Here is a 27831-nt window from a genome sequence, read left to right as displayed (position 1 = left end):
AATAGGCCTGTCTAAATAATCATGTTTTTAGCAGGCACCTAAAAAAAGGACAGTGAATTCGCTTCATTGATATCAATAGCAAAGTTGTTCTTGTGCAGATATCACCAATTTTGTCTTGTGCCTCCTACCCATTCTTCTGCAAAGAACTACTCATCCAAGAAACTGAATACAGGGTTTTGGGTCTTCACAAAACATTATTCTTTACAATCTGCATGAAAGCCCATTCTGTTTCATTTTAAACCCATGGATAACATGCAACAGGGCAATGTTTTCCAGAATTTTAAGTGTGAATGAGATCCGTCAGGTGAAGAACACATGACACAATAGACCCAAAGACTTGTAGATGGATCAGAGGCACCCTGTTCAAAATGAAATATTACCAACACCTGCAAAAGTTGATTGAAGGTTGCATTGGGTTGGAATAAAAATGATAACCCAAATATTTCACCTCTTTATTTGGTTCTTTGGCTTTGACATATTTCTCGAGGGCAGTCTATCCCATTGGTATTTGGTTCTGAGTGTCATGTATTCTTATCTAGGTATCATAAAGACCACTTTAGTATTGACTGAGTTATTGATATTTTCCCAAAGACTTAACATTCTTTCCCTCTTGCACAATGTTGAGCCAGCTGTACTCCTTCGTGACCACATTGTGGCTTGCAATCCAATATTTGGAAGACGCAGATACAGGTAATTTGAAAGAACTGCTTATTCACATCAGGCTCACCAAATCGTTGTAAACTGTAATCTGCGAGAGCAAAGCAAATAAAAGCCATTTTTTAAAAAAAAAATCCAAAACTGTAGTGGAGGGAAGGAATCTTTGCTCTTTGGAAGCCCCACCTTGTGACTTGCCACCCACTGAAAGGTTGGAAAATTCTAATCTTGATTGTTAAAAGTGCTTGGAGAGATTTTTTGAAATAATGAAAAATGCTGTAAATAAATAAGGAGTGTTCTGGGAATGAGACCTTGTTGAGAGAGTTTTAGCCTACAGCATGTTTTTTAAGCAGCCAAGTTCCACTCTCCTAAAAGGAGCATTTATAATGGAAACGCCTGAACCTTTTAACTCTGCTAGTACTGTCAGAGAGTGTTGTAACTGGACATGAAAATCTTCATTGTGTTAGAACTGTCAACAGAAACAGGAAGGATCCCTCTTGAATGATAAATATGGTCTAGAATAGTCAACAGTGCAATTAAAGACTTTAAAGTCTCTGGACCTGATGGGTTCTATCCATGCGATGGTCACCTCCAGGCTTGATTATTTTACTGGCTCCAAGCGGGGCTGCCCTTGAAGCTGACCCAGAAACTCCAGCGGGTGCAGAATGCCGCGGCGAGGCTCCTTATGGGGTCCTTACTGCGGGATCACATTCATCCAGTGCTTTACCAACTGCAATGGCTCCCGGTGGAGTACAGGGCCAGGTTTAAGGTGCTGGTTTTGACCTTTAAAGCCCTATATGGCCTAGGACCCATGTACCTATGGGATCGCCTCTCCTGGTATGCCCTGTGGAGGACCTTAAGGTCCACAAATGATAACATTTTGGAGGTCCCAAGTCGCAAGATGGTTAGATTGGTCTCAACTAGGGCCAGGGCCTTTTCAGTACTGGCCCCGACTTGGTGGAACGCTCTGTCACAAGAGACTAGGGCCCTGCGGGACTTGACATCTTTCCACAGGGCCTGCAAGACAGAGCTGTTCCGCCTGGCCTTTGGTTCGGACTCAGTCTGACCCTTATGTTTCCCTCCCCTTATGGTTTTGATCTATGGGCTACTTTTAAAATGAGGCTGCATTTTAAATAGCATTTTAACCTGTATTTTAAATTGGTTTTTTCCCCCTATTATGTTTTTACTGTAATTTTACTGGTGTTAGCCATCCTGAGCCCGGCTCTGGCGAGGGAGGGCGGGGTATAAATAAAATTATTATTATTATTATTATTATTATTATTATTATTATTATTATTATTATCAACACTGCATGAGGAGAAGAGGAGGAATAGTCTGATGGGGATATGCCTGCGCTCAAGGAGGAAATGAAGCTTGAACAGCTTTCTCAGTGACACAGCTTACACATTTTCTGTGTTACCTGTGTTCCTCCTGCAAGCTCTCTCCTTTGTAGGTTCATTATGGCACTGATGTCTCTGTGTCCGATCTCCTGTCCCAAAATTGCAGATCCACCTCATCCTTCTGGTTTGAGCGTCCCACTTTAGCAGATTGTGGTTCTGAAGGTTTAGTCTCATACACGCCATCTATTAGACTTGCTTCAACATACGCTATGTGTTAAGTTGCGGGCGAACATATCAGACGACACAGCGATTCTTCCAAAGCAGCTCTTTATTTGTAAGCTGGAACAGAACTGAACTGAGGAGCTCAGGCAGCCTTGCTTATATAGAGCTCCACTAGAATGCAACAGTAACCATTTTCTGTAACTAGCCAATCACTGAACGTCACTTTCGATCCTTCATTTGCATAACTATCTACAGTATTCCCCCTGCTGGCCCAGGGTGAGAACTTCAGTGCATAACACTATGCCCTTGCCCTCTCGGTTCTTGAGAAGCGGAAGGTTCAGGAAAACCTCTGAAAGATCTTTCGTTTTTGGAGAGAGATGGGAAGGAGCACCAGAGACTTACGACACTTTTGTTAATAGCTATTTACAAATGTACAGCTACAATACTGTGCTGACTCTTGAGGTGTTCTTTCTCCCCCCACGGCTTAGTTCCTTACAGAGCACAGCAACGAACTGTACCTAAGAAGAATTTCAGGAGTGCAGTTGCCCCTATTGGTGAGTTTCCAGACTGAGCCTCGGGAAAACGAAACTTTGTAATGCCATTTACTGGCTCCTGCATTGTATTTGCTGAACTGGAAGTCGATGCAAAACTGCAGAGTATTTCTAAGGTCTCTAGAGCAAAGGATGCTTCTTGATCATTACAATCAAGTACGACGTAGTGGTGAGAGTATTGGGCAAGAGAGTACTGGGTTCGAATTCCCATTCAACAATAAAACTCAGTTGGCGACCTTAGGCCAATCCTTGTCTCTTGGCATAACCTTTATCTCAAAAAAGATTGTTGTGAGGATAAAATGGGATGGCTCCACTTCCCTGAGCTGCTTGGCGTGTAAATGTGATAAAAAGGTAAAGGTAAAGGGACCCCTGACCATTAGGTCCAGTCGTGGCCGACTCTGGGGTTGCGGCGCTCATCTCGCTTTACTGGCCGAGGGAGCCGGCGTACAGCTTCCGGGTCATGTGGCCAGCATGACTAAGCCGCTTCTGGCGAACCAGAGCAGCGCACGGAAACGCCGTTTACCTTCCCGCCGGAGCGGTACCTATTTATCGACTTGCACTTTGACGTGCTTTCGAACTGCTAGGTTGGCAGGAGCAGGGACCGAGCAACGGGAGCTCACCCCGTCGCAGGATTCGAACCGCCGACCTTCTGATCGGCAAGTCCTAGGCTCTGTGGTTTAACCCACAGTGCCACCCGCGCCCCTGTAAATGTGACGGCGATCATTAAATAGAGAGGGAAAATAAGGCAACTTCAACAACAATCACAAATAAAATATATGAACTCAATAAAAGAGGAGGAACATTAACCTGTTAAGAATAACATACCTTTTCTTCTCTATTTCCAGCCATTCCTCTTGGCTTTTGACTGCTATTTACTCAAGTGATATCAAAGCAAGCTTCCCCACAGCCAGGAGCTATAATGCAGCCTATAATCCCCCATCTTGTCAGCCACTCACTAGATTCTGTGCCAGGAATTGAACTGTTGTTCTTAAAAACAGTGGTTGGTTCCTGCACAGTCTTAGGACCCAGCAGGCCAGCTTCACATCTTAATTTCTCTTTATCTAAACACTGAAGCGCAGAAACTGATTGTGGAGGGCGCGAAGTCAAAGCCGGACTCCAGTATTTTCCGCTCATAAAATCAATGAGAAGTGAGCTAAATATCTCTTAAAAAAACAGCGCTCCACCTGATTTCGTATGCTCCACAAGCCAGAAGAGAGGAAATGGATGATGGATGTGCAGAGAGGGAGTATAGGAAAGAGAGGGAAAGAGAAAATGGGGCTTACTCCCAAGTAAGTGGATATAGTACTGCAGACTTTAGAAATGCCATCCAGGACTGATGATGTATTACGTAGTTGTGCCACACTTTCCAGGCTCAGGTCTGGAGTTTAAAACTCTGTGTCTGAGCAGGTTTTTTTTGTCCCACATTTTACCACAGAATCAGAGCAAAAGGCGATCCACAGAACACCCAGTTGAGAGCTACAGTTCCCAGAGCTCCCTGGGAAGAGGGATTGGTTGTTAAACCATTCTGAGAATAGGGGTCTCCTAACAGCTACCAGCACCCTTAACAAGCTATAGTTCCCAGCATCCTTTGGGAGGGGGAAGCCATGCCTGTTCAAAGTGGCATGATGCTTTAAAAGTACAGTGCAGATGGTATGTTGTACACTAAACCTGACAGGGATATGGAAGCTAGCTGCCATTTTGTTTTTCGCAACTGCTGTCACAGGTGCTTGCCAATAGATGGCTGCGACAGTCCCACCTCTGTAATCCCAATGGCACTGCAAAGTGTAATGGAAGCCCCTGCTGGATGAAAAATTGCACCACCCCAGCATTGGCTGTAAATCATACAGTGGAGTTTTTTTAGGCCAGCTGCCCCACAGCTGTTCCTTGCACCCCTTATAAAGCCACGTTTGAAAGTCCAGTGTAACACGAAGCTGAAGCTGGAAGTTAAAATTGCCAAGGCCTTCATGCACCTATGTGGAGATGTTTTCACTTACCTGGGAGTAAGACCCACTGAACTCAATGGGGTTTGCTTCCAAGTCGACATGCATTGCTATTGCACTTGTATCCAGTATTGCCTTGGTCCAGTATATCTGAAGGAGTGTCTCCACCCCTATCGTTGTACCCGGACACTGAGGTCCAGCACCGAGGGCCTTCTGGCGGTTCCCTCACTGCGAGAAGCCAAGTTACAGGGAACCAGGCAGAGGGCCTTCTCAGTAGTGGCTCCCTCCCTGTGGAACACCCTCCCACCAGATGTCAAAGAGAACAACAACTACCAGACTAGAAGACATCTGAAGGCAGCCCTGTTTAGGGAAGCTTTTAATGTTTGATGTATTACAGTATTTTAATATTTTTCTGGAAGCCACCCAGAGTGGCTGGGGAAGCCCAGCCAGATGGGCGGGGTATAAATAAATTATTATTATTATTATTATTATTATTATTATTATTATTATTATTAGGCACTCTTTAGATTCTGCCAGAGGTTACTGACAAAATGTAATTCCCTTCTAGCAGAAGTTCCCCGGCTAAACTGTTGTTGGGAAATTGCTTGCCGTGACTGAGCCACAATAATGTATTGCCCATGTTGTAAAATGATGATTTGCAAAGCGTCCTTTTCTTCTGGGACTCCTCTAAAACTTCCCCGCTATACTGTTCAAGAAGCGTTTTAACTACATGACAGTTGTCGAATGTTTAATATTTCAAAGAGAAAGTTCATAAATTTAATAGTTTCTTTTATTATAACTCTTTTGGATGCAATTAGCCGAGGGTGTACTTTAAACTGCATTCTCCTTGCTATCAAATTGGGTGGGTTTTCCCCCCTCTTTTTTTTTTTTTAATGTTTCAGAAGGAGGATGGGGGGAAGGTCTGTCAAACCACGGGCCTTCTCCCTTGGTGCACATTATTAGAGTCTTTTTAGAGACAAGCAAGCAATTTTGCTGTCATTGGTCTTGTTCAAATAGACTCTGTTTATTTATGCAATACACTTGGGGAAGGGTGTCGAAGGAAGGCTCACCACTGAGCAGCTGACACCGAACCTGCACACTCATCTGAAAATACTCTCAAACAATGCACTGTCAGAGAGAGTTCACTTTAAGAAATATCGCTGATAGCACACTTTGTGCCTCTCTCCTTCACTATGAGGCCAATTTATATCGCTCTGGCAGGGCAGAAGGGATATGAAGTGGGAGGGTGGGATTAGGTTTGCATCCTTTTTGGACAATGGGGATGCGATGGCTACTTACAAAAAGGGGGGGGGAGAAAGGGGGGAATCCATCACTGAAAAAGAGTGCAGATATTTGCATAAATCTGCATACAGTGGTAACTTGGTTCTCAAACGCCTTGGTACTCAAACAACTTGGAACCCAAACACTGCAACCCCAGAAGTAAGGGTTCTGGTTTGCGAACGTTTTTCAGAAGCCGAACGTGCTCCGTTTTGAGTGTTACGTTTCCGTTTTGAGTGCCGCAATTCTACTTTGAGTGTTACTCTGAAGTCTGTCTGTTTTTGCTATTTATTTTGCTTTTTTGTTGTTTTTGTGTCTCTTTTTGTGACTGCGTGAAGCCCAGTTCAGCTACTGATTGATTGATTGTGTGACTGCAGTACATTGTTTATTGCTTTCATTTTCAATGGTCTCGTTAGATAGTTAAATCCACGTTAAATTGCTGTTTTAGGGGTTGTTTTTAAAAGTCTGGAATGGATTAATCCATTTTGCATTACTTTCTATGGGAAAGCGTGCCATTGTTTTGGAACGCTTTGGTTTTGCAACGGAATTCTGGAACGGATTAAGTTTGAGAACCAAGGTACCACTGTCTTCCAATACACGCATATAAAGTGGTACCTCGGTTTACATATGCTTCAGGTTACATACGCTTCAGGTTACAGACTCCGCTAACCCAGAAATAATACCTCAGGTTAAGAACTCTGCTTCAGGATGACAACAGAAATTGCGCTCTAGCAGTGCGGTGGCAGCAGGAGGCCCCATTAGCTAAAGTGGTGCTTCAGGTTAAGAACAGTTTCAAGTTAAGAATGGACTTCCGGAACGAATTAAGTACTTAACCCAAGGTACCACTGTACAAACATAAACTGATGCAAATGTTGAAATAATTTACAGTGGTGCCTCGCAAGACGAAAAGAATCCGTTCCGTGAGTCTCTTCGTCTAGCGGTTTTTTCGTCTTGCGAAGCAACCCTATTAGTGGATTAGCGCTATTAGCGCTATTAGCGGTTTAGCGGCTATTAGCGGCTATTAAAGGCTTAAGGGATTAGCGGATTAGCTGCTAAAAGGCCATTAGCAGCTTAGCGCCTTAGAAAAAGGGGGTGGGGAGCGGAAAAAAACCTCAAGAATCGCAAGACATTTTCGTCTTGCGAAGCAAGCCCATAGAGAAATTCGTCCTGCGAAGCACCTCTGAAAACGGAAAACCCTTTCGTCTAGCGGGTTTTGCGTCTTGCGAGGCATTCGTCTTGCGGGGCACCACTGTACTGCAATATAAATGCAATGCATCTCTCCATAGTGGGGATTGGGAAGGGTGCAGCTGTCTCAGTCTGCTGTCAAGGTGCTCCCTGTTGATACTCCTGGTCTTCTCTTTGAACCAGCCTCAGACTGGACTTCAAATAGAGTACTCTAAGACAGGACACATGGCCCTTTGAGCAGACAAAGAGTAATGCAAAAATGACCCATGTGCTAAAGGAAGTTTGGTTTTCGGTGAACTGCGGCCAGCTTTTTAACCCTGTACAGAGTTGGTCCAATGTTTTTTGCTGCCTGAGCAGCAAATAGCATATTCCCTCCATGCAGTGGCGTAGCGTGGGTTGTCAGCACCCGGGGCAAGGCAAGTAATTTGCGCCCCCTTCCCGCTGCACTGTCCCTCCCCCAGATAGTCCCTCGCTCTCTCTCCGCACCGCACTGCATGCCTGGCACCCTCCCCTCCACAGTGGGCGGCGACCCGGCGGCTTGGATCGGATTCACACAGCCAGCACTGCAGTGAGAGAGAGTGAGTGAGCCAGGTAGGGGCAGAGAGCTGCGAGTGCGAGCGCCCCCCCCAGATGTTGCGCCCGGTGCGGCCGGTCCCCCCTGCACCCCCCACGCTACGCCACTGCCTCCATGCCAAGGTGGATAGTATTCAAGCCGATCATGTCGTTTCGGTACCTGAGGCAGAAACCCCACAAGTACCTTTCGTGTGTTTTTCCTGTCATTAAAAATACGATAGTAAAATGATGAACAACTTACTATTTGGTTAGGACACCTCCACAGATCAGCTGATTGCAGTGGCTGTCTCACACTGCCTAACAGTAGGGCCGGCTTGCTCAGTAGCTTACATGTGGCTCATGGGCAACCCTTTCTGCAGATCTGCAGGGAGGCAAATACTCACAGAATCATAGAATAGTAGAGTTGGAAGGGACCACGTGGGTCATCTAGTCCAGCCCCCTGCCATGAAGGAATCTTTGCCCAACATGGGGCTCGAGCCACAACCCTGAGATTAAGAATCTCAGGCTCTGCCGACTGAGCTATCCCTTGGAAGAGTAGCTATTCCACGTTTAAAAGTGGTAGTAGTTTGTTTAGTCCCAGGGAGAGGGTTTTTTTTGGCGGGAGGGGGGTAAGGAACGAGAAGCTAGTACTCATATCTTGATAAAAGTGCTGTGCATCCCAGAACAAAATTATCATTATTATTTATTAAATTTGTTTACCGCCCTATATCCGCAGGTCTCAGGGGACTCAGCTATACAGCTGCAAATAGAATGTTTAAAATGTGTTGTAAAGTGCAATATACAAATGTGACACTAGAGGGCAAAACTGAGCTATGCAAAATTCAATGTATTTTTCAAAACTTTTTTTTTTTAAGCGTTTTCACAGCGTTTTTTAAATATGTGTGTAGATTCCACCGGGGTGGTTCCCAGGATAAAGTCACGATATAAAAACACAGAATACATAATCAAAATAAAAAACAAGAACAACCCAATAACCCAACAGCAAAACGATAAGTGATGGTACTCCACATTGGTGAGTCGCTTCACAAAAAAAGCACTGGGTTTGTAGGATTGTCTATTTGGGGGAAGGCTGACGTTTAATGTTCCATGTCAGGCAGCAAAATGTCCTGAGCCTGAACTAAACCACCTCATAGGTCAGATGTGGCCACAAGTTGGCCCTTTTCTTACATATCACTGAATCAAACCTCCTTTTCAAACTCTATGATAAATTGACAGTCACTTGGAAGTAAGGGCTTTAGTGGATCGGAAGGCTATGGAGGGAATTGCACCTCAAACGATACGAGGTAAGCGTTCTGAAGGGTCTGAGGAATGAAATTGCTTCTGAAAAATTCCCCTCAGTGGAAAATTTGTGACGCCCCTTTGACTCTCCAGAGTGCCCATGGAGGAGCTATTTGTTTGCATTTATTTATGTGTTTATATCCCACCTTTTATAAATAGGTTTTCCCCGTCCAAAGTGTGTGTGTGTGTTATTTTGATTTTTTTTTATTTTAACAATGAAAGCCATAATATCTCAATAAAATCCAAATGCTTAAAAACAGCACAGTGTAAAACAAAAATGGACGAGTTAGCATTCACGGGTCCCCAGTGATTCTTTTCCTTAAAAATGAAATTATAAGCAGACTTCTTTTTTTTCTTTTACAGCACATTGATTAAAAATGGCTTGACCCTCTTTGGGCCAGACAGTTTCTTCAGGGGAGTCAGCTGAGTCCCGTGGGACAGCATCCCTGACTGAAAGTATACATTTCTCTTTAAAGCGCAGATTATTTTTGAAGGTTATCGATGCATGCAGATTTCAGTAAAACATGTATTGATGGAATGCCATGTTCGCTCTTCCTCTGGCTGACATGTAAACTCAGCCCTCTCAGCTTCAAGAGTGTGGCTTTCAGTAGGAACGTACGTTATTAGGAAAGCTGGCTCCTCACCCTTCCTCCCACCTTTTGAGCAAAATGCAAGGAAAACTGAAAACCGATGTCCATTAAAATAGAATCTCTCAACTTTGCCGTTACCTTACGACCGGAATCTTTTGAATACGAAGCACAAACGTCTGTTATAAAGTTTGAAACCATGCCCTGTCCTTCCCTCTGATTTCTTTGACGTTATCATTCGACGAGCCTGGTGAGAATGATGGAGTTTAAAGGAATATGCTTAAGGTATACATCACTGGTGTGAGTGAGGAGAGAGATCTGACTCCTTGTCTTTTCATTAAGGATGAATTCAGCCCAGGGGTGCACTGCGGACTTGGCAAATTGCATTATAATAGTGAGAGAATATGGCCCACTGGATAGCTTGAGCAGATGATTAAATTTAAAAGTGCACATTGTCCACATAAAGCAAATAATGTTTGGGTTTTTATTATTATTATTTTTACATGTACTGTGAACATTCATCACTGGTGCTGAAGATACGCAGTTGCTAATTATTGCAGGGCTTTTTTTTTTATTTGTAATGTACTGTAAATTTTGTATAATACTACTGTGACCTTATAGAGAACAAGGAGAGATGACAGGGGGCCTATAATTATAAGATGGTGAAGAAATGCTATAATTATTTACTATTTTTAGGAGCAGTGTGCATAGCCTCTTAATTTGCATAAGCTTTAGACATTCACACGTTTTCTGCCTTTGCTCGCGGATGATAAATTTTTCTTCAAATGAGAGAGGAAGACTCTCTCCATAAGAAGTTAGCCAACTGGGAGCCTGATTATAACGAACAACAAAATTGTTGGTGGCAGCTTTGCAAAAAAAATGGGGAGAGTTTATTTGGATAAAATTGGTTTTAAACCAAGATTCAAAACATCCCCTCCATTGGGTCTTGAAAGCCTGTGATTTGCTTTTAGAGAATTGACTAAATTATCTTGTGGCTAAAGCATTAGCTTAATAAGAAGAGGGGTGGGGGTGGGAATGAAGGCCCGCAACTCCCCAGTAATCTATTTATCACGTGTAGAAGGTGATTATGACAGTATGTTCTTATTAGGGATGAATATTTTGTGCTCATTAAGTTTACCCCCTTGAGTACTTGAGGATGTAAAGTGTGTTTTTCAGCAAGTACCACAATGTAAGCTACTTTTATTGTTTCATATTTAGTTTTCATTTGTCTTGCTGCTTTGTTGTAGTACATCTGGTGCTATTAAAAGGAAATGGTCCAGCCAATCTGGAATGGCTGGCTCACATACCAAGGAATGGGGAGGAAGCAAGGCTTGAACAGAGACCAGCTCCCGCTTCAGAATGCTACCTAGGCTTGGCAGCCCACCTTCTTTCAAACATCCTTTTATATTAGCATTTGAATAAGGAGTGTGTCTCACTAGATGAGGCTCTCATGGATAGCTCAGATTTACTTCTAGCGATTTAAAGTCACCGGGAGTCCTTATCTGCAGGGATTCGTCTTGGAAGTCATATTCCAGTTTTAAGGAAATTCATTCCCTTGGATTTCTCCAGCCCTACTAAAGATAGATAAACTTCTTCCCTAGCTGATGATGGCAGCCATGTGTCCTACTTTACAAAGACCTGTTTTTTTATTTTTATTTGATGGGCTATCAGAGGAACGTAGGAAGTTGCCTTATACTGAATCAGTAGATCTAGCTCGGTATTGTATACACTGACTGGCAGTAAGGTAGCGCTGTGGTCTAAACCGCTGAGCCTCTTTGGGCTTGCCGATCAGAAGGTCTGCGGTTCGAATCCCTATGATGGGGTGAGCTTCCGTTGCTCTGTCCCAGCTCCTGCCAACCTAGCAGTTCGAAAGCATGCCAGTGCAAGTAGATAAATAGGTACCACTGTGGCGGGAGGGTAAACAGCATTTTCGTGCATTTTGACTTCCATCATGGTGTCCCGTTGCACCAGAAGCGGTTTAGTCATGCTGGCCACATGACCTGGAAAGCAGCCTGTGGACAAACGCCAGCTCCCTCGGCCTGAAAGCGAGATGAGCACCGCAACCCCATAGTCACATTTGACTGCACTTAACTATCCAGGGGTCCTTTACCTTACCTTACCTTTTTACCTACTGACTAGCAGTGGCTGTATAGGGTTTTAGGTGGGGATCTCTCCCTGCCCTACCTGGAGATGCTGGGGATTGAACCTGGGACCTTCTGCATGCAAAGCAGATGTTCTACCGTTGAGCTATGGCCCTTGAAGGGCTGTCCTCTCCATCTTAAAGGAGGCGATGGCAGCCCTCTCCATAGGAACCCCATTTCCCTTGCTAGGAAACCAATCTTTTTTGAAGCCAAGTGTGATGGTCTGTACTTGGTATTGGGCAGAGGGACAGAGGGAGGCTCTTGGGTTCTAGTCCACCCTGCTTCTCAACAATCAAACCACCTGATTTGGCAGAGGCAGTTTGTGGTATAGTGTGGGAGAACCCTATGATAATGTTCCACCTTATCTCATGAATTCATGGCTGTCATGAGACCTATGGGGCTGTCTCAATACACAGTCGTACCTTGGATACCAAACGCCTTGCGAGTTGTATGTTTTGGCTCCCGAATGCCGCCAACACGGAAGTGAGTGTTTTCGAACGTTCTTTGGAATCCGAATGTCTGACGCGGCTTCCGATTGGCTGCAGGAGCTTCCTGCAGCCAATCAGAAGCCGCACCTTGGTTTCTGAACGTTTTGGAAGTCGAACGGACTTCCGGAACGGATTCCGATCATCTTCCAAGGTACCACCATGTTAGGCATCCAACTCACATCACAGGTCATGCTCTGCATTTTGCTATAGAACAGATCTGGATTTTGCTACCAAATGGGTTGGAAATAAACCAATGCCTTGAGTGTCAACCCCAGGTCACGATGGTTGAGATTTGCATCTACTCTGTTCAGACAATAGATGCACCGATTTCACATGATTTGATTGCACTGTAAGAAAGCTGTCGTATTCTGAGTCAGATCATCAGTTCACCCAAGTCAGCACTGTCCACAACTACCACCAACAGATCTCCAAGGTCTCAGACAGAGGTTTTTCCCCAGCCCTTTCTGGAAATGCAAGGGACTGGGAGCATGTTTTATATTCCTTCTTCCAAACCCAACTTTCAGTGGTTTAAATAAGTAACTTGGCTCAGTGGAAGACATTCCACTTATTCTAGCATTCACATAGCTACTTAATGCCTGCAGGATCTCATTACCATCTTTTACGATGCGGTAATGTTATGGAAGCGACACGTGTTCGGCAGGAAGGTGCTGCTGTTCTAATAAGAACAATTATAATGAGCTTTAAGGAAGCTAAGGAAGAAAGCAGAAGGCCGTAACATGGGAGGGAGTGTTATAACGGAGAGCCAGTTAATCAAGATGAGGAATAACCTCGCTCTGCCTGTGTGGTACCTTTTCTGTCTGTTCAAACCTCTGACACTTAGAGGAATAAAGGACTTTTTCTTTTATACCTCATTCGTGTCATGAATCGATGTGAAATAAGATCCACCGAAAATACTAGGGATTTGCCTGGCAGGACACAATTTGTAAAGTGCCTTTTCTCCTAATCCAATTCCGTTTAAAATATCGCAGGAATGGGGCTGTAATTGATTTATATTAATTGACATTGGAAACTTGGTGCTTGATCAAGAAATCAGATAGGCTCAAAGTATGGCTCCTGACTATACATTTGCATTTAAAATGTTGCAGGCATCGTTAGGTGTTGTTTTTTAAAAAAAGAACCAAAATCCTTAAAACCACACTCAAATGTGAACTTCTGTCAATCAAGTCGGTGTTAAAATTGTCAGGGAATATTTCAGTTAACTGAGTGTCCTCTCAAGTTTAAGGATTTCCGCAGTTAGGCCACTGGTTTTCTGAATTCCATGTTCAACAAAGCCTCCCTAAATTCTCATTATAAAATGTTTCTATCTGCAATGCAGTCCCCACTTAAACTGTAAAAGGACTGCTCCACAAAATGTCTTCATTTGAACATAAAGCAGACTTGGTATGACAGTTCTTAAACAAAGGCTAGCATTTCAATGGTGCCCGGTAGCTGAAATAAGACTGGAGTGGATAGGAAGTATATTTCCTTGAAGAAAATTTATTAGGCCAATTAAAGAATCGGGGCCAAGATAGACAGACGTAACTTGAGCAGTGAGCCCATTCTGGACCCCAGACAACATTTTTGGACATCCAAAATGAATGAAGGCCATGAACAATCAGCTCTTCCTGCTTCAATGCGAAGCTGGCTGAGCAGACAGCTGATTGGATGGCCTTACAATAATCATCTCCCCATCTGGCTGTGCAGAGTGTAGATTGGCTGGCACTTGTGAGAATCATGAGGTCACTCACACTTAGTCAAATGAGGCTCCCGCCTTGCTCACCCTACTTTTATGCAACACGTTGGCGATTAATATACACACAATAATTACCAAAATGATTATACATTCTTTATCAATCTTCTGAGAAAAATATAAAACCTTCTGAAAAGCCACAGAGACTTGCGAACTATCCTACCTAAGATGAACTTATAATGTCTGATTTCAATGGATTTTTCAAGTGCTTAACTCAGTCTTTTGTTTTCTTTATCTTTTTAGTTAAGTTCATGAAGGTAAGTTTGGTGTTGTCCACAATACCGAGAGAAGTTAATGAAGTTGTAGACAGGATGCCGAAGTTTTGCACCTGTTTCGCCCTGGCAGTCCAAGTACAGTGGTACCTCAGGTTAAGTACTTAATTCGTTCCGGAGGTCAGGTCCGTTCTTAACCTGAAACTGTTCTTCACCTGAAGCACCACTTTAGCTAATGGGGCCTCCCGCTGCCGCCAGAGCACGATTTCTGTTCCCATCCTGAAGCAAACTTCTTAACCTGAGGTAATATTTCTGGGTTAGCGGAGTCTGTAACCTGAAGTGTATGCAACCTGAAGCGTATGTAACCCGAGGTGCCACTGTAATCATGAGGCCACTGTTCGCTCCCGATGGGGCCCTTTTACTGGGGCTTGCAGGTAGCACGCTCCTAAGGCAGTTTTCCAGGCTTCTTCAGTGGTCTAATCTCAAAGCCTTGATACATATATTGATATTCAATTTCATAGAGAATACTATTTCTTGGCTTAAGCTTAAGAGACTGATTTGCTTAGCCACTTACTCAAATGAGTCTCCTGCCTTGCTCAGCCTACATTTATAGCCAATAGGTCACTCATAGTCACATGTTTACTCTTCATGGTATGTCAAGCCATGAAACTGTCCTCAGTGGTGTTACATCCTGTTATCGTGATGTCTCTCCCCGCCAACTAAAGAAGCATAGGATATTTGTTGTGGTTGCTAGAGAACTAGATACACTCTTTAACCACATCTATACCTACCCAGAGACATAAGGGGCACGTGTGGAATTCAGGAGCCAAGGCTCGGAGAGACCTCGCCCATTGTAGCACTATGCCTAGGGTTGGCTACAATGAGAAATCATCCAGTTTCTGTGATTTTCGCAGGTTCCTCTCTCCCCAGATACACTTTTGCTCTCGTTTCCCATTGTTTCTTAGTGGGGAATGTGTGTAACTTCGCAACAAGCGTCCAAGTGAGTGTGTGTACAATGTCTCAGTGACTGAACAGCGCAGCTGCTTTTCCTTGCGCATTCAGAATTCAGGGGGTTGACTGGGAGAGGAATCCAGAAAAGGGCAGAAAACCAGCCAACGTCTAATCTGAAATTTGGGGAAGGGTTAGAAAGATTACGGTTGCCTTGGCTTTACAGCTTGCCATCCAAACAACCTGGTTGCAGCATGAGAAGCAGGCACAGGACAGGGAAACCTGGAACTCAGGCTATCACTGTCATATCATACATTGCATCTATGATAGCGCTGTCAGTGCAAATTATAGACGGTGCAGGTGTAAAGGCAACGCATGCCCTAACACAAACTCGGCAGATCAGATGCATGTAGCACTACATCAAATCAGCATTAGGGTGTGATACATCTGGAAGAGGCAATTCCTTAATTCATTTGCTGGGTGTCCTGGGAAACTTGTGGTGCAATGAGCTTTGCCAGAAATCACTATTTGATTTGATTTTACTTTTTTAAGCAAGGCCTTCCATTTTTTGAACTCAAATACAGCCTACTTGTTAAAAGCTCTGCCACCCTGTGTGCAAGCAGGCATATAACACCCATGGGTCGCGAATCCTCGTTTATTAAAAGGGAGCAGGCGATGGGCCCCAGTAATTGATCATTTGGATAAAGAACAGCGCAGTCAACATATTTAAAAAGAAATAGGTTTGCTTGGGAATGCACCAGGTAAGCATACCCTTTCGAAACAGAGTTTTAGGTGATAGGGATATGTAACAAACTAATCCGATGGCCGTATTTTACAATGCAGTGTGTACAAAAGGGCAGGGGCAGAAAGAAAGATATGGTTTCACTGTTCATATTGTTTTTTCCTTGTCCGTTGTTTGGCAAGAAACCGTTGATAATTAGTGCATATCTGCATATCAGCCTCCGTGGTTAAATAGGCTAAGCTAAAGCTTCCATTTGATTGATCCTTCGTCGCGGAACGAGTGGTTCCTCTTACAACCTAGTCAATAGCTGTGTTGCTGAGGCACGAGGCAATGTGGAACCCAAGGTGCTGGTCCCCTTTCATTTCCACAAGAACACACCACACCGTGGTGACAGCAAAGCGGCAAATATATACAGTACATACATGTATAATAAATATTGTTGTTTGAAAGTTCTTCCACGCACATTGGGCACCGACTCTCTCTCTGTTTTTTAAAACTTCACTACAAAAAAAATCACAAGGCGTAATGACAGCAAAGACATTTCATACCCTTAGCGCGTAGTAAATAACAAACACAAAACACTTTTTTGCTGTCACTGTTGCGGTTCAGAAGTTCCACTGGCGTGCAGTGGGCTCCACTATCACTTTCATTTCACAAAACTGAATTAATAGCAGAGTCACATCTCTCCTTAACGGCAGAACGCACCAAACACTCTTAAGTTTTGTGCAGACACATTGTACAAATATTTCATTTGAGCACATCAGAAGGGAACAAAACACCTCCGCCTGCCTACACGGCTGCACCTGAACTACCAGCACAACCAACGCTACCTGTCAATTTCCTTCCCACACATATACTTCCTTAAAAAAGAAGAATATATATATATATATTCTACACACTCCCTGCCGAGATAGAAAACCGGAGTTTGAGTAAGCTTCCAATGTCCAGGAGGGCTCCAGGAAAAAGTTGTGAACTATAGAAAGCTGCCGAATGCTGAGTCAATCCATTCAGGGGAGGAGGAAGGGGGGCGGGGGGCACCTCGCCCTGGGTGTCATCACGGAGGGGGGTGACATTTGGCACACCGTCTCCCCACAACTCCCAAGCCTACCTGCAGCCATTGGAGGAAGGAGTGGAGCTGCACCGCCATGCTGCTGGCCTTCCCCCCTTCCCCCTTTGTTTTAACAGCTCAGGGGAGGCTTGGGAGTCATGGGTGGGCGGCGCGCCGTTGCCCCCCGCTTCCAGGCTGCTTTCTGGGGGGCGGGGGTGGTGGAAGCTGTTAGAATTCCTGCTCTGTAATTGCAGCCATGGGATTGTTGTCTATCACATGACGGTGTATGTTTTGACTCCAGAGTGGGAAGAGACGGAGACAGGATGTTTGTGTTACTGTGTTCCGTGAAGTGGGACTATTGTCCTTCGTTCTTTTTTTCTCTTTGCTGTCTGATGCTAGAGAGAGAGAGAGGGAGCCATATTGCAGTGCTCCGTGTGTGTTTATATGTAAATGAAGTAGATTAGCCAAAATGCTGAGTGGTTGCGGTCTGTTACGCGAAATGCACGAACTCTGCGGATCCCTAAGTGTGTCTGTGTTGGTTGGCATCGGTCACTGTGATGTTCAGGCTGAAGAAAGCTCCTGAAGCTCCTGAATGAAAGACCAGGAGGAAGAGAACATGCCAGTCGGGCATGTGTCTCTGCCAGGGTCCTACTTGAGCATAGGCTGAACTCCTCCCCCAAGCTGTCAAAAGGAAGAGGGAAGGGAGGAAGGCTGCTGGCAAAGCGGTAAGGCTCCCCCCCCCCCCCCGGAAGCAGCCCACCATGGGCGGCTCGCTCCACCCCACAAGGGTGTCGCGCCTTGCCTCCCTGGGACGCTTGTCCCTCCCCCATGGCCCCGCCCCCCGCCTCTGAGTCCATTGGTCCATTTAGCTCAGATTGGCAGCAGCTCTCCTGATGGGGCTTCTCTCCTAGTCCTACCTGGGAAGCCAGGAATTAAACCTGGGACTTTTTGAATGCTAGGATCTGCAGCCCTTCTCCAAACAACCTAACAATTCAACGGACTGCTCTTTGCAGTAGCCCAAGATTTGTGACGTAAAATGTGGGGTGCAGACCACCAGCCCCACTGAGTTCCTGTTGGGTCACCAAACTGAACATGAGCTAAGTTTGGTGCCCGGCCCACAAAGTGTGCAGGCATCCAAAAGTCTAGAAGGAATGATCCACATTATAGAGCTGGATGGAACCAGTGCTGTTTTTCTAGAACTCACCTTGAACACCTCCCTTGTTCTCTTAGAATGGCAATGGTGTCCACTTGAGAGGTGCCACCTGAGAGGAATTGAGTTCCAGCTGATAAAAATCCCTGGATGGAACCTTGTAGGCCTTGAAATTCAACCCTACCATTTGATGCAGGCCATTCAGGGCGAGAGCACATAGCTAGAACTGTGGGGTTGTTGGGTTTTTTGTGTGTGTTTTTAAGGGTGGTGAGAGTTGTTAGGAGACTCCTATTCCCCTCACAGAGGTTTTGGCCAGAGGTTTCTGTGAAGAGGGATACAGTTTTACGCAGGGAACTGTAGCTCTGTGGGGTCATCTTTCATCAGCCTGCACAGGGACCAAAAATGCGGGAAGTGTGTGTAGTGGAGCATAAGGAAGTCTAACAAAGTTCTGATTTTTCCTATGAAAATGCTTATACACACACACACACACACACACACACACACACATTATTTCAGTAATTTCTCTCTCTCTCTCTCTCTCTCTCTGTGTGTGTGTGTGCCCCTGCTTTTGCTGGTAGCCTAAGCATTTGCTCAGTGTGTCTATTGGGTAATGAATTGCTGAGTCAGACCAATGGTCCATGCAGCTCAATATTGTTTACAGTGACAAGCAATGGCTCGCCAGCATTTCAAGTCAGGAGCTTTGCCCAGCCCTACCAAGCAATGGGATTCCATTAACGTTTACCCCAAAACTGCTTTCTTGCAGTTTCCACCCATTTGTTCTTCTGGTCTGGCCCTCTGGAGCCACAGAGAGCAAGTCTGTTTTCTAATTGGCATAGCACTGTTGCCTGAGATCAGTGGCATAGCATGAGGGGGGCACAGGGGCGGTTGTTAGGGGTGGGAAATTTCAACATCTGGTGCTGCCTCAATACAGCTGCATGCTTCACTTGCTGGGCTCCGTTGAAAATGGCTTCTCCATGCAAACCAGGAAGTGACCTCTCCAGACAACAGAACAACTCTTCTTTACTTATCTCTGCAGCTGTGATCTCATGGGTGACACAGATGCCATTAGGCAGCTGAATGTGCGTATGTACTCCATCCATTTTCCTTCCTTGTCGCCTCTGTACAGCCCCGGACACTGGCAACCCACGCTATGCCACTGCCCGAGATGAAGAAGAGAAGTTTGGATTTGATATCCCGCTTTATTACTACCTGAAGGAGTCTCAAAGCAGCTAACATTCTCCTTTCCCTTCCTTCCCCACAACAAACACTCTGTGAGATGAGTGGGGCTGAGAGACTTCAGAGAAGTGTGACTAGGCCAAGGTCACCCAGCAGCTGCATGTGGAGGAGCGGGGAATCGAACCCGGTTCACCAGATTACGAGTCCACCACTCTTAACCACTATACCACACTGGCTCTCCTTGAGGGAAAGAAAGTGGGGGTGTCACTAAGAAGCTTACTAGCTGTGCTGCTTTCAAGTACTTTCCTATGGTGGCGTGGCTTGTGGTGCTTCTGTGAGGGAACAGGAAAGCGTGGAAGGGAATCTTCTGCCAAATGAAGCTTCTGAGCAAAACCAGAGTGTTAGAAGATTCAAAGCCAGTTGTGGGAGACATTTGGCCTTGCAGATGATGCTGAACTACAACTCCCATCAGCCCCAGCAAGCAAGGCTGATGGCCAGGGATGATGGGAGTTGTGGTACAGCAACATCTGGAGCGCCAAAAGGTACTCCCCTGCTCAAAAAATTGGAATTCCAGGTGGATCTATCAACCTTGACCTTGTGTGTGCTTTATGTAGGCTCAAATGCCTGAGGAGAGAGACTGAAGGAGCTTGGTGATAATGAAAATGGAATGAAAAGAGAAACGTGCAAAGGGGGTAAGAGTTAGTTAAAATGGAAGTCCATTTCTCCTCCTCCTCCTCCTCCTCCTCCTCCTCCTTCTTCTTCGTATGTGATTTGCAGTTCTGTAAACTGCCTGGACTAGATATGTGATTGGTGTTATATTATTGATACTGTTCATCATCATCAACATCATCAATATCGCCAACAATAATCTCGTGAAAATTTGTTAATGTTATTTGTAATAATAATAATGATTAATAATAATAATAATAATAATAATAATGTGAATAACCACTATTGAAAATGCATTTTCATGAACCATTTGGAGAAAATAGGCACCAATGAAACATTCCGCCGTGAAAAAGCCTCGCAAGATTCATTCTCAATTATTTGCAGGCTGCATATTGCAGGCACAGGGCACGATGCCAAAGGAGTCAGCAGTCTGGCAGTTTAAAAAGAGAAGGGAAAAAAAGAGAAAAAACTGATTCAGAGAATGTGTGACAGGCCTTTTGCACCATATGGCGCCCAAGAGTTAATCCAGGCAAGGAGGGTGGACACCTAGGGAGATTCATGTTGAAATGCCATTTAGAAGGGAAACGTCAACGCGAAATGGCAAGAGTCCAGGAGCCTAAACAAGCTCGACTGGGGAGCCAAGAATCAGGGCGGGGAGGGAGGGAGACAGAGGGTAACTGGCTCCATTTCTGAAAGCTTATCTGAATTTAGTTCCCCATCTTCGCTTTGTTCACTGCACCCCTGGGAAGGGACAGCCTTGTTACCTAAAAATGCGCTGTTGTATTACCCCGGGAAGAGAGGGCTCTGGTTGGTGTCAGTTCACCCTGCTCCATTCACCTCATTACAGGTCGATATATGTGGCTCAGTTGTAGGCCGGTGGATTTCAGAGTTGTTGTTATAAAATATACAGAGTGCTCCAGCTTGGCAGCTCTTGCGTTTCTCAGTTTGATGGGCGGCCTGGGCCTGACAGCACTGCTTCCCTGCTAGAGCAAAAGGAGCCTGTCTCCATAGAGTCCTTCCCAGATTCCCTCAGTTAAGGTGGTGCATGTTTCACAAGATCCTGCATGGAATCCAGCGTCTGGCGCATTGGGGGTAGACAGAGCATCATAGAATCGTAGAGTTGGAAGAGACACCAAGGGTTGTCTAGTCCAACCCCCTGCAATGCAGGAATATCAACTCAAGCATCCATGGCAGATGGCCATCCAACCTCTGCTTGAAAACCTCCAAGGAAGGAGACTCCACGACCTCCCGAAGGAGACTGTCCCACTGTTGAACAGCTCTTACTCCCAGAAAGCTTTCTTGCAACTTGAATCCATTGGTTCGAGTCCTACCCTCCAGAACAGGAGAAAACAAGTACAGTGGTACCTCAGGTTACATACGCTTCAGGTTACATACGCTTCAGCTTACAGACTCCGCTAACCCAGAAATAGTGCTTCAGGTTAAGAACTTTGCTTCAGGATGAGAACAGAAATCGTGCTCCGACGGCGCGGCGGCAGCAGGGGGCCCCATTAGCTAAAGTGGTGCTTCAGGTTAAGAACAGTTTCAGGTTAAGAACGGACCTCCGAAATGAATTAAGTACTTAACCCGAGGTACCACTGTATGCTCCCTCCTCTATGTGGCAGCTCTTAAGATCTTTGAAGATGGCTATCATATCTCCTCTCAGTCTCCTCTTTCCCAGGCTAAACATGCCCAGCTCCTTCAACCGTTCCTCATAAGCCTTGGTTTCCAGACCCTTGATCATCTTGGTTGCTCTCCTCGGCAGAGGAGCTTTGGTTCCTTTCTGCAGGGAGACACTCAGTTGGTTCAGTCTCCCCACTGCAGCGCTGATAGGACAAAATGCACCTTTGGAAATCTTGGCCTTCCTCTGGGGTGGAGCAACTTGGCCCTTTGGACTACATGTGACCTTCTAGACCTCTCTGTCTGGCCCTCGGAAGAGGTGGGGTTCATCACAGCATGACTACTTCCCCTGTACAGACACTTTCCTACCTCCTTCCAAAAGATCTAGTAAGCTCTGGGCTTTGGTAAGAAGGCATGAGGGCTCTAACAGGATCCTACAGTCCTCCTGCCTCCTTCTCAAAGCCTAGTTAGCACTTGTCTGGCTTAGGGAAGGAGGCGGGAGGCCTCTAGGACCTTGCCAGAGCCCTCACACATCCTTCCCCAAACCTAGCACCTCCCTTACCCAGCTAGGGGGAGGCAATGTGAAGGCGGGGGTGGGGGTGCTATTATAATAATAACAGAAATATGGTTAGATCCAGACTTGCTGTGGCGCTATGAGACTTGCTCTACTCATGCAAATCCTGCAGGACGAGGTGGGGGCACAACGGATACTTTTCCCGTTAAACGATTGTATCTTTCGCTCTATAAGATGCACCCGACCATAAGATGCACCTGGTTTTTAGAGGAGGAAAACAAGAAATTTTTTTTCTGAATCAAATGTTGTTGAAGAGGATTTGCATGGCTATCCCTGTAGCCAGAACAGCAAGAGGGATTGCTGCAGGAAAAAGGGAAATGGAAAATTGCGTTTTATAGAGTGAAAAATACGGTAATTTCTCTCTCTGTGTGTATGTGAATAATTTTTTATTTTTATTTTTGCAAAGGAAAGCATTCATCCTGTCTCTCCCACAAACAACTAGGAGTGGATCAACACAAGGAAAAATTCCACTATGAATAAGTCAGAAATTAAATTGTTTTAACAAAAGGGGGAAATAAACCTCTATGTAAAATAGTTTAGAATCATTTTTTTGCTCTCCATCGCCATCTGGTGTTGCATGTTTATAACGCATTCAAAACACTGTTTTTTTGGCTAATGTAGCTGAGCCCTAGGTCTAACAAAGAAGTATATCAGTTCAGAAAATGTCAGGTTTAAGCCCTGAAAGTTTTTTAAAAATAAAATAAAAAACAAACAGTTCAGAGGACGCACAGCTGCTTGTGCACTTGTTTTGCTTTTAAATGTGCCTGCTTACATGTCCTGCTGAATCTTTTTTTCTCTACAGCAGCGACTGCCCCAACTTGAAAGACGCCTGATTCAAGAGTAAGTGGAATGTACAAAATGGGAGGATTTGTGTTTACAGCATTGCTTGATCGGTGCCTTAAGGACAGAAATGACACCATCCTTCTACCTGGCGCTGACACAGATTGCTGGAAGGAAAGCGTTCTTATAAACAAAGTGCTGGAGGCCATCTTGTCTTCCTCTTCCTGCTCCAGAGCTGGCAACCCAAGTACAATAAATGTAGCTTAATGGCTTCCTAGAACAACTAGGAGTTCAAAAGAAGCTAAAACAGCTGCACTTAGGAGCGACTACAAGGAGCAATAGGGAAGCTTGTTTAGTATGCACATCATTCCTGAATCTATAAGAATCTATGAATAGCCTGGGCCTTTCCCCCCTTTACACTAGTGTATAGCAGACTTAAGCAGCAAACGCGAGAAGATTCAACATCAGTGAAGAGAGATCTGTAGCTGTCAGGGAAGAACCTGACAGGTATTTAGAAGAAGTTGGCTAAGGGGATGAGGGCGGCCGGGGGGTTGGACACACGTGGCTGATTTAAAAATATATGTATCTACATACGGCTTCAATCAGTGACGTAGCATGGGTTGTCAGCACCCGGGGCAAGGCAAGTAATTTGCGCCCCCCCGCACTGTCCCTCCCCCAGATAGTCCCTCGCTCTCTCTCCGCACCGCACCGCACGCCTGGCACCCTCCCCTCCACAGTGGGCGGCGACCCTGCGACTTGGATCGGATTCGCACAGCCAGCACTGCAGTGAGAGAGAGTGAGTGAGCCAGGTAGGGGCAGAGAGCTGCGAGTGCGAGTGCGAGCGCCCCCCCCCCCAGATGTTGCGCCTGGTGCGGCCGGCCCCCCCTGCACCCTCCACGCTACGCCACTGGCTTCAATTGTACACAAACCACAATTTGCTCTGAATGTAGGGCTCAATGTTGTTTGTTTTTGTTTATTCATGCAAGTATTTTTGTGCTGCCATACCATGAAATTTCAGGGTGCCCTACAACGCCGACGCCATCATTAAAGAGATGGTGATCTATCCATTGACCACAGTATAAAATGATTGTGTGCCAAAACTGGAAAAATCCTTACTCTCTTGTCTGTTTATAGACAGTTGGTTAAAGGAAGTTTGGTCCAACTAACTAATTTGATCAGAAACAGAGAGAGAAGACAATGTGAATTTGTGGAGAAGTTGAGCGTGTTCATTTGATGCTAGAGTAGCAAAGTTCAGGGCTCAATAAATGCTCAGCTGCTCGTTAGGAGACGTTTGAGCATATGGAACAGAACGGGGGACAGCATCAATTGGTTTATTGTTCTATGTTACTTATTAATTTGCCTTAAAATTAATCTGTATCTAACGTATTGCATAATTGAGTGGGCAATTGATATAGTAGGTTGTTTTCATCACAGGGATTTTATATAGAGAACAGTATCACTACGTTATGACTATATACGTTTTGCATATTGCAGACTCTCCAGGTGTCTCTGTTTTCTAGGGATGTCCCTGATTTAGGGAACCTGTCCCGGTTTTTTATATGATCCTGGAATGCTTTTTCTTAGGATGTCCCTATTTTCACTGGAGAAATGTTGGACCATATGGAGTTACAGTATCTAACCCCCAAGCCATCTGCAGGCAGTCCTGTATAGGGAAGTTTCTTAAATGTTTAAAGTTTTATTATGCTTTTTTATATATGTTGGAAGCTGCCCAGAGTGGCTGGGGCAACCCAATAAGATGTGTGGGGTATAAATAGCAAAATTATCATTATGGAATGGGACGTCCCTATTTTCATCAGAGAAATATTGGAGGGTGTGATATGGCGTATGGATTTAGAATGGTTGCTGTTTGCAATCTTTGAGGAGGTGGAAGAAAACATGTAATGTAAAAGCAAATCCATACAAAGAGGGCTTTTTTTTCAGCCAGAAAAAAGCTCAATTTCAGCACCTCTCAGGTGGGCCCCATTGCTATTGTAAAAGAATAGGGGAAAGGTTTGCGGTGTATTCTGGCAACTTTTTAAATATAAAAACAGCACTGCATACAAATATCTGTTCCACAACACAAAGACATAAATCCCTGTCCAGGGATATGTAGATGAATGGCTGCAGAAGATGGAGAATGATTCAAGTTCGCCGTGAGCCTCATCAAGTTCTAAATACACAGGATATAACCTGGAATTCAGCTTTGTGTTGTGGGCAGTTCAGGGAGAGGCGTGAATCTGGCCCTCGCTCCACACAAGGTGGGCACCAGATACGGGGCGGGTTTAGCTCCTACATGAGGAGTTGGGAACCTTTTACACCTCAAGGACCTTCTGTGCAACCTTTGGAGGGCCACAGGCAAGTGCCAGGTGTGCCCAGGGGCACTGCAATATATGTAAATGTTCCGTTTTTACAATAGGCTATTTTCCATGCATAGCAGACTCCACTCTCTGTAGTCCATTGTAGGCAAGCAAGTGCTACTGCTGGAGCTCAAGGGCACAGTCCATCCATGCAAATAGCCTGCATGTAAGCGGCCTCAGTCCAGGATACCTGAAGGAGCGTCTCCACCCCCATCGTTCTGCCCGGACACTGAGGTCCAGCGCTGAAGGCCTTCTAGCGGTTCCCTCACTGCGAGAAGCCAAGTTACAGGGAACCAGGCAGAGGGCCTTGTCGGTATTGGCACCCGCCCTGTGGAACACCCTCCCACCAGATGTCAGAGAGAAAAACAACTACTAGACTTTTAGAAGACATCTGAAGGCAGCCCTGTTTAGGGAAGCTTTTAATGTTTAATAGATTATTGTATTTATTATTCTGTTGAAAGCTGCCCAGAGTGGCTGGGGAAACCCAGCCAGATGGGCGGGGTATAAGTAAAATATTATAGTTATTATTATAAATATGCTTGGGCTGTGAAGCAGATCCACAAAGGGGTATGGCCTGGGGAGAGGCCCAAGGGCCAGACAGAAAGGAAAGGAGGGCTGCATTTGTTACCCCACTCCTGTCCTAAAGCAAAGCTTTCTCCAAGAACACCATTTTGAATTTCTCCCATATAAAGAAATATGGAGGTGGTGTTTAACACATTGCATCATTTGGGGACACTGCTGCAGTGGGGTCAAAGTCACTCACCCTTGAGAGCGGGTGGCAGCAGAGATTTGCCAATTAGGATGAAAGGGAAATCGCCACAGCACCTTCCGTCAGAGGCGTAGTGTGTGGAGGGGAGGCAGAGGGGCAGTGACCCTGGGTGCAAAATTCTGAGAGGGGCGCAACGAAGCGCAATGCTTGCATGCCCTGCCCTGGCAGCCGTGTGCCTCGCGGGCTCTGCCCTGCCCCCCCCCCCACTGTGCGCCTCCACCTCAGCTGCCCAGTCCACCAGAGGGGTGCAACACTTGACTTGCTGCTCCCCGGGTACTGGCAACCTACGCTATGCCACTGCCTCAAGTAGCCCTCACTTGCCTGCTCTTCTTATTTAGATCCAGTCCAGGGGGCGGCACTGCCTGCCTTCTTCCTTAGTCTCAAGGCTGCCTTCGTAGAACTCAGCAGAGAGGAGGATGGGAGCAAAACTGAATTGAGTTGCGTCTGCCTGTTGTTGGCTCTGGCGCCACCTACTGTTGGTCCTCCCTGGCTGCCATTCTACCAGTCCCAATGAGCACCTGCTGGAGGTTCTGAGATGAGTGACCTTTCAGAGGAGGTCAAGAACAGCTCTGCTCTCACTGCCTTCCCGAAGGTCTATTAAATCCGGGTGGCTTTGGGCGGTTGTTTTGATTGGAAAACTGCTTTGATTCAATCTGTGGGGGGTTTTTGTGTGGCCATTGAATGTTTTTGTTGCTGGTGTGCTGCACCCCTCCTCCCTGATTGCTTCTGTGTAATTGTGGCTTTAAATTGTTATGTGTTATTTTAATGTCAACTGCTTTGAGCTTAGGAAAAGTAGTATATAAATATTTTACTTAGAGAGATAATAGGGCACCGGGATAATGGGTAGGCAAAATGGATTTAGCTGGAGCCTTGCAGTAGCTACTGGCCTGGGGTGTTGTGGGGCAGAAGCTAAGCCTGTCAGTGCTTATTCTTCCTGCATGCAATTAAGCTCCATTATTAATTTATTGCAGTTAGAGTAGACTTGTAGGCAGTTGCTTTTGTGATTCCCTATCACCGGAAGGCCTCATTCATTATGTTTTTATTTGGAAAATGTATGCATTAGTTCAGGAGGGGGGGGGGGGAGCCAAGTCCCGTTGCTCTTCAATGTTTTAAAAATTCTCATTCCTCTAAACTATGATTTCTGTTGAGGCCTCTAGCCTAGAAGTAATTAGAAAGAGGAAAAATTCTGGGGTGTTTTTTGGGGGGGAGGGGGGGTGGCGGGCAAAATTTCTGATTGGATGAACGCCAAATGAGGGTGAGTGTTGAACGCTTGCTTACGTTTTCCATGCATGTTCTAGCTAGTCTTTTTGTTTTTATTGGTTATTATAATTTCTGTTTTATGTTAAGCTGTCAAAACCTTTTGGAACATCCTTTTCGGTATAAAGGCCAGTGGCTAATTTGCCTAATGAAATATATTCCTGTGGTTATATTATGCTTCTCTTTATTTACTCCCGTTGAAACTTACCTCTATTCATTTTACCAATTTGTTTTATCAGATGCGTTGGTTATTTATCTCTGGTTTGTTTGCGGTACGTGCTCTACGCACTCATCCTCCAAGTTAATTACCTCCACGTTACAGGCAAAAACTCATTTCAAACGCATCTTATAATTTCTTAGTCATCTGGGAGTCAACTTCAATAGATGAAAATGTCTTTATATGTCTTTCCCCCTACCGTATAATCATAAAAGGCAGTGTCTTTTTTAAAAGAAGTGTTTGTCTAGAAGTGATTTGTTCTTTTCTTGTGTCCGTGCGAGCTGTAATTGATTCTTTAATTGGGTTTGACCCCAAATCTTCATTACTT

The 27831-nt window shown here is 45.2% G+C and overlaps 2 long non-coding RNA genes across 2 annotated transcripts; one reads left to right on the top strand and one right to left on the bottom strand.

The window, feature by feature from the left end:
- On the bottom strand, nucleotides 1–27831 carry LOC310679645. Its single transcript, XR_014512436.1, has 3 exons — nucleotides 26347–27831; nucleotides 7985–8104; nucleotides 1–748 (listed from the first exon to the last, which is right to left on the bottom strand). It is a non-coding gene; the product is annotated as an uncharacterized lncRNA (long non-coding RNA).
- On the top strand, nucleotides 17461–23425 carry LOC310679630. Its single transcript, XR_014512421.1, has 3 exons — nucleotides 17461–17662; nucleotides 19878–19955; nucleotides 22926–23425. It is a non-coding gene; the product is annotated as an uncharacterized lncRNA (long non-coding RNA).

The sequence above is a fragment of the Podarcis tiliguerta genome (assembly GCF_965153285.1).
Source record: "Podarcis tiliguerta genome assembly, chromosome: 6".
NCBI lineage: Eukaryota > Metazoa > Chordata > Lepidosauria > Squamata > Lacertidae > Podarcis > Podarcis tiliguerta.
This window is presented reverse-complemented; position numbering and strand designations above follow the sequence as displayed.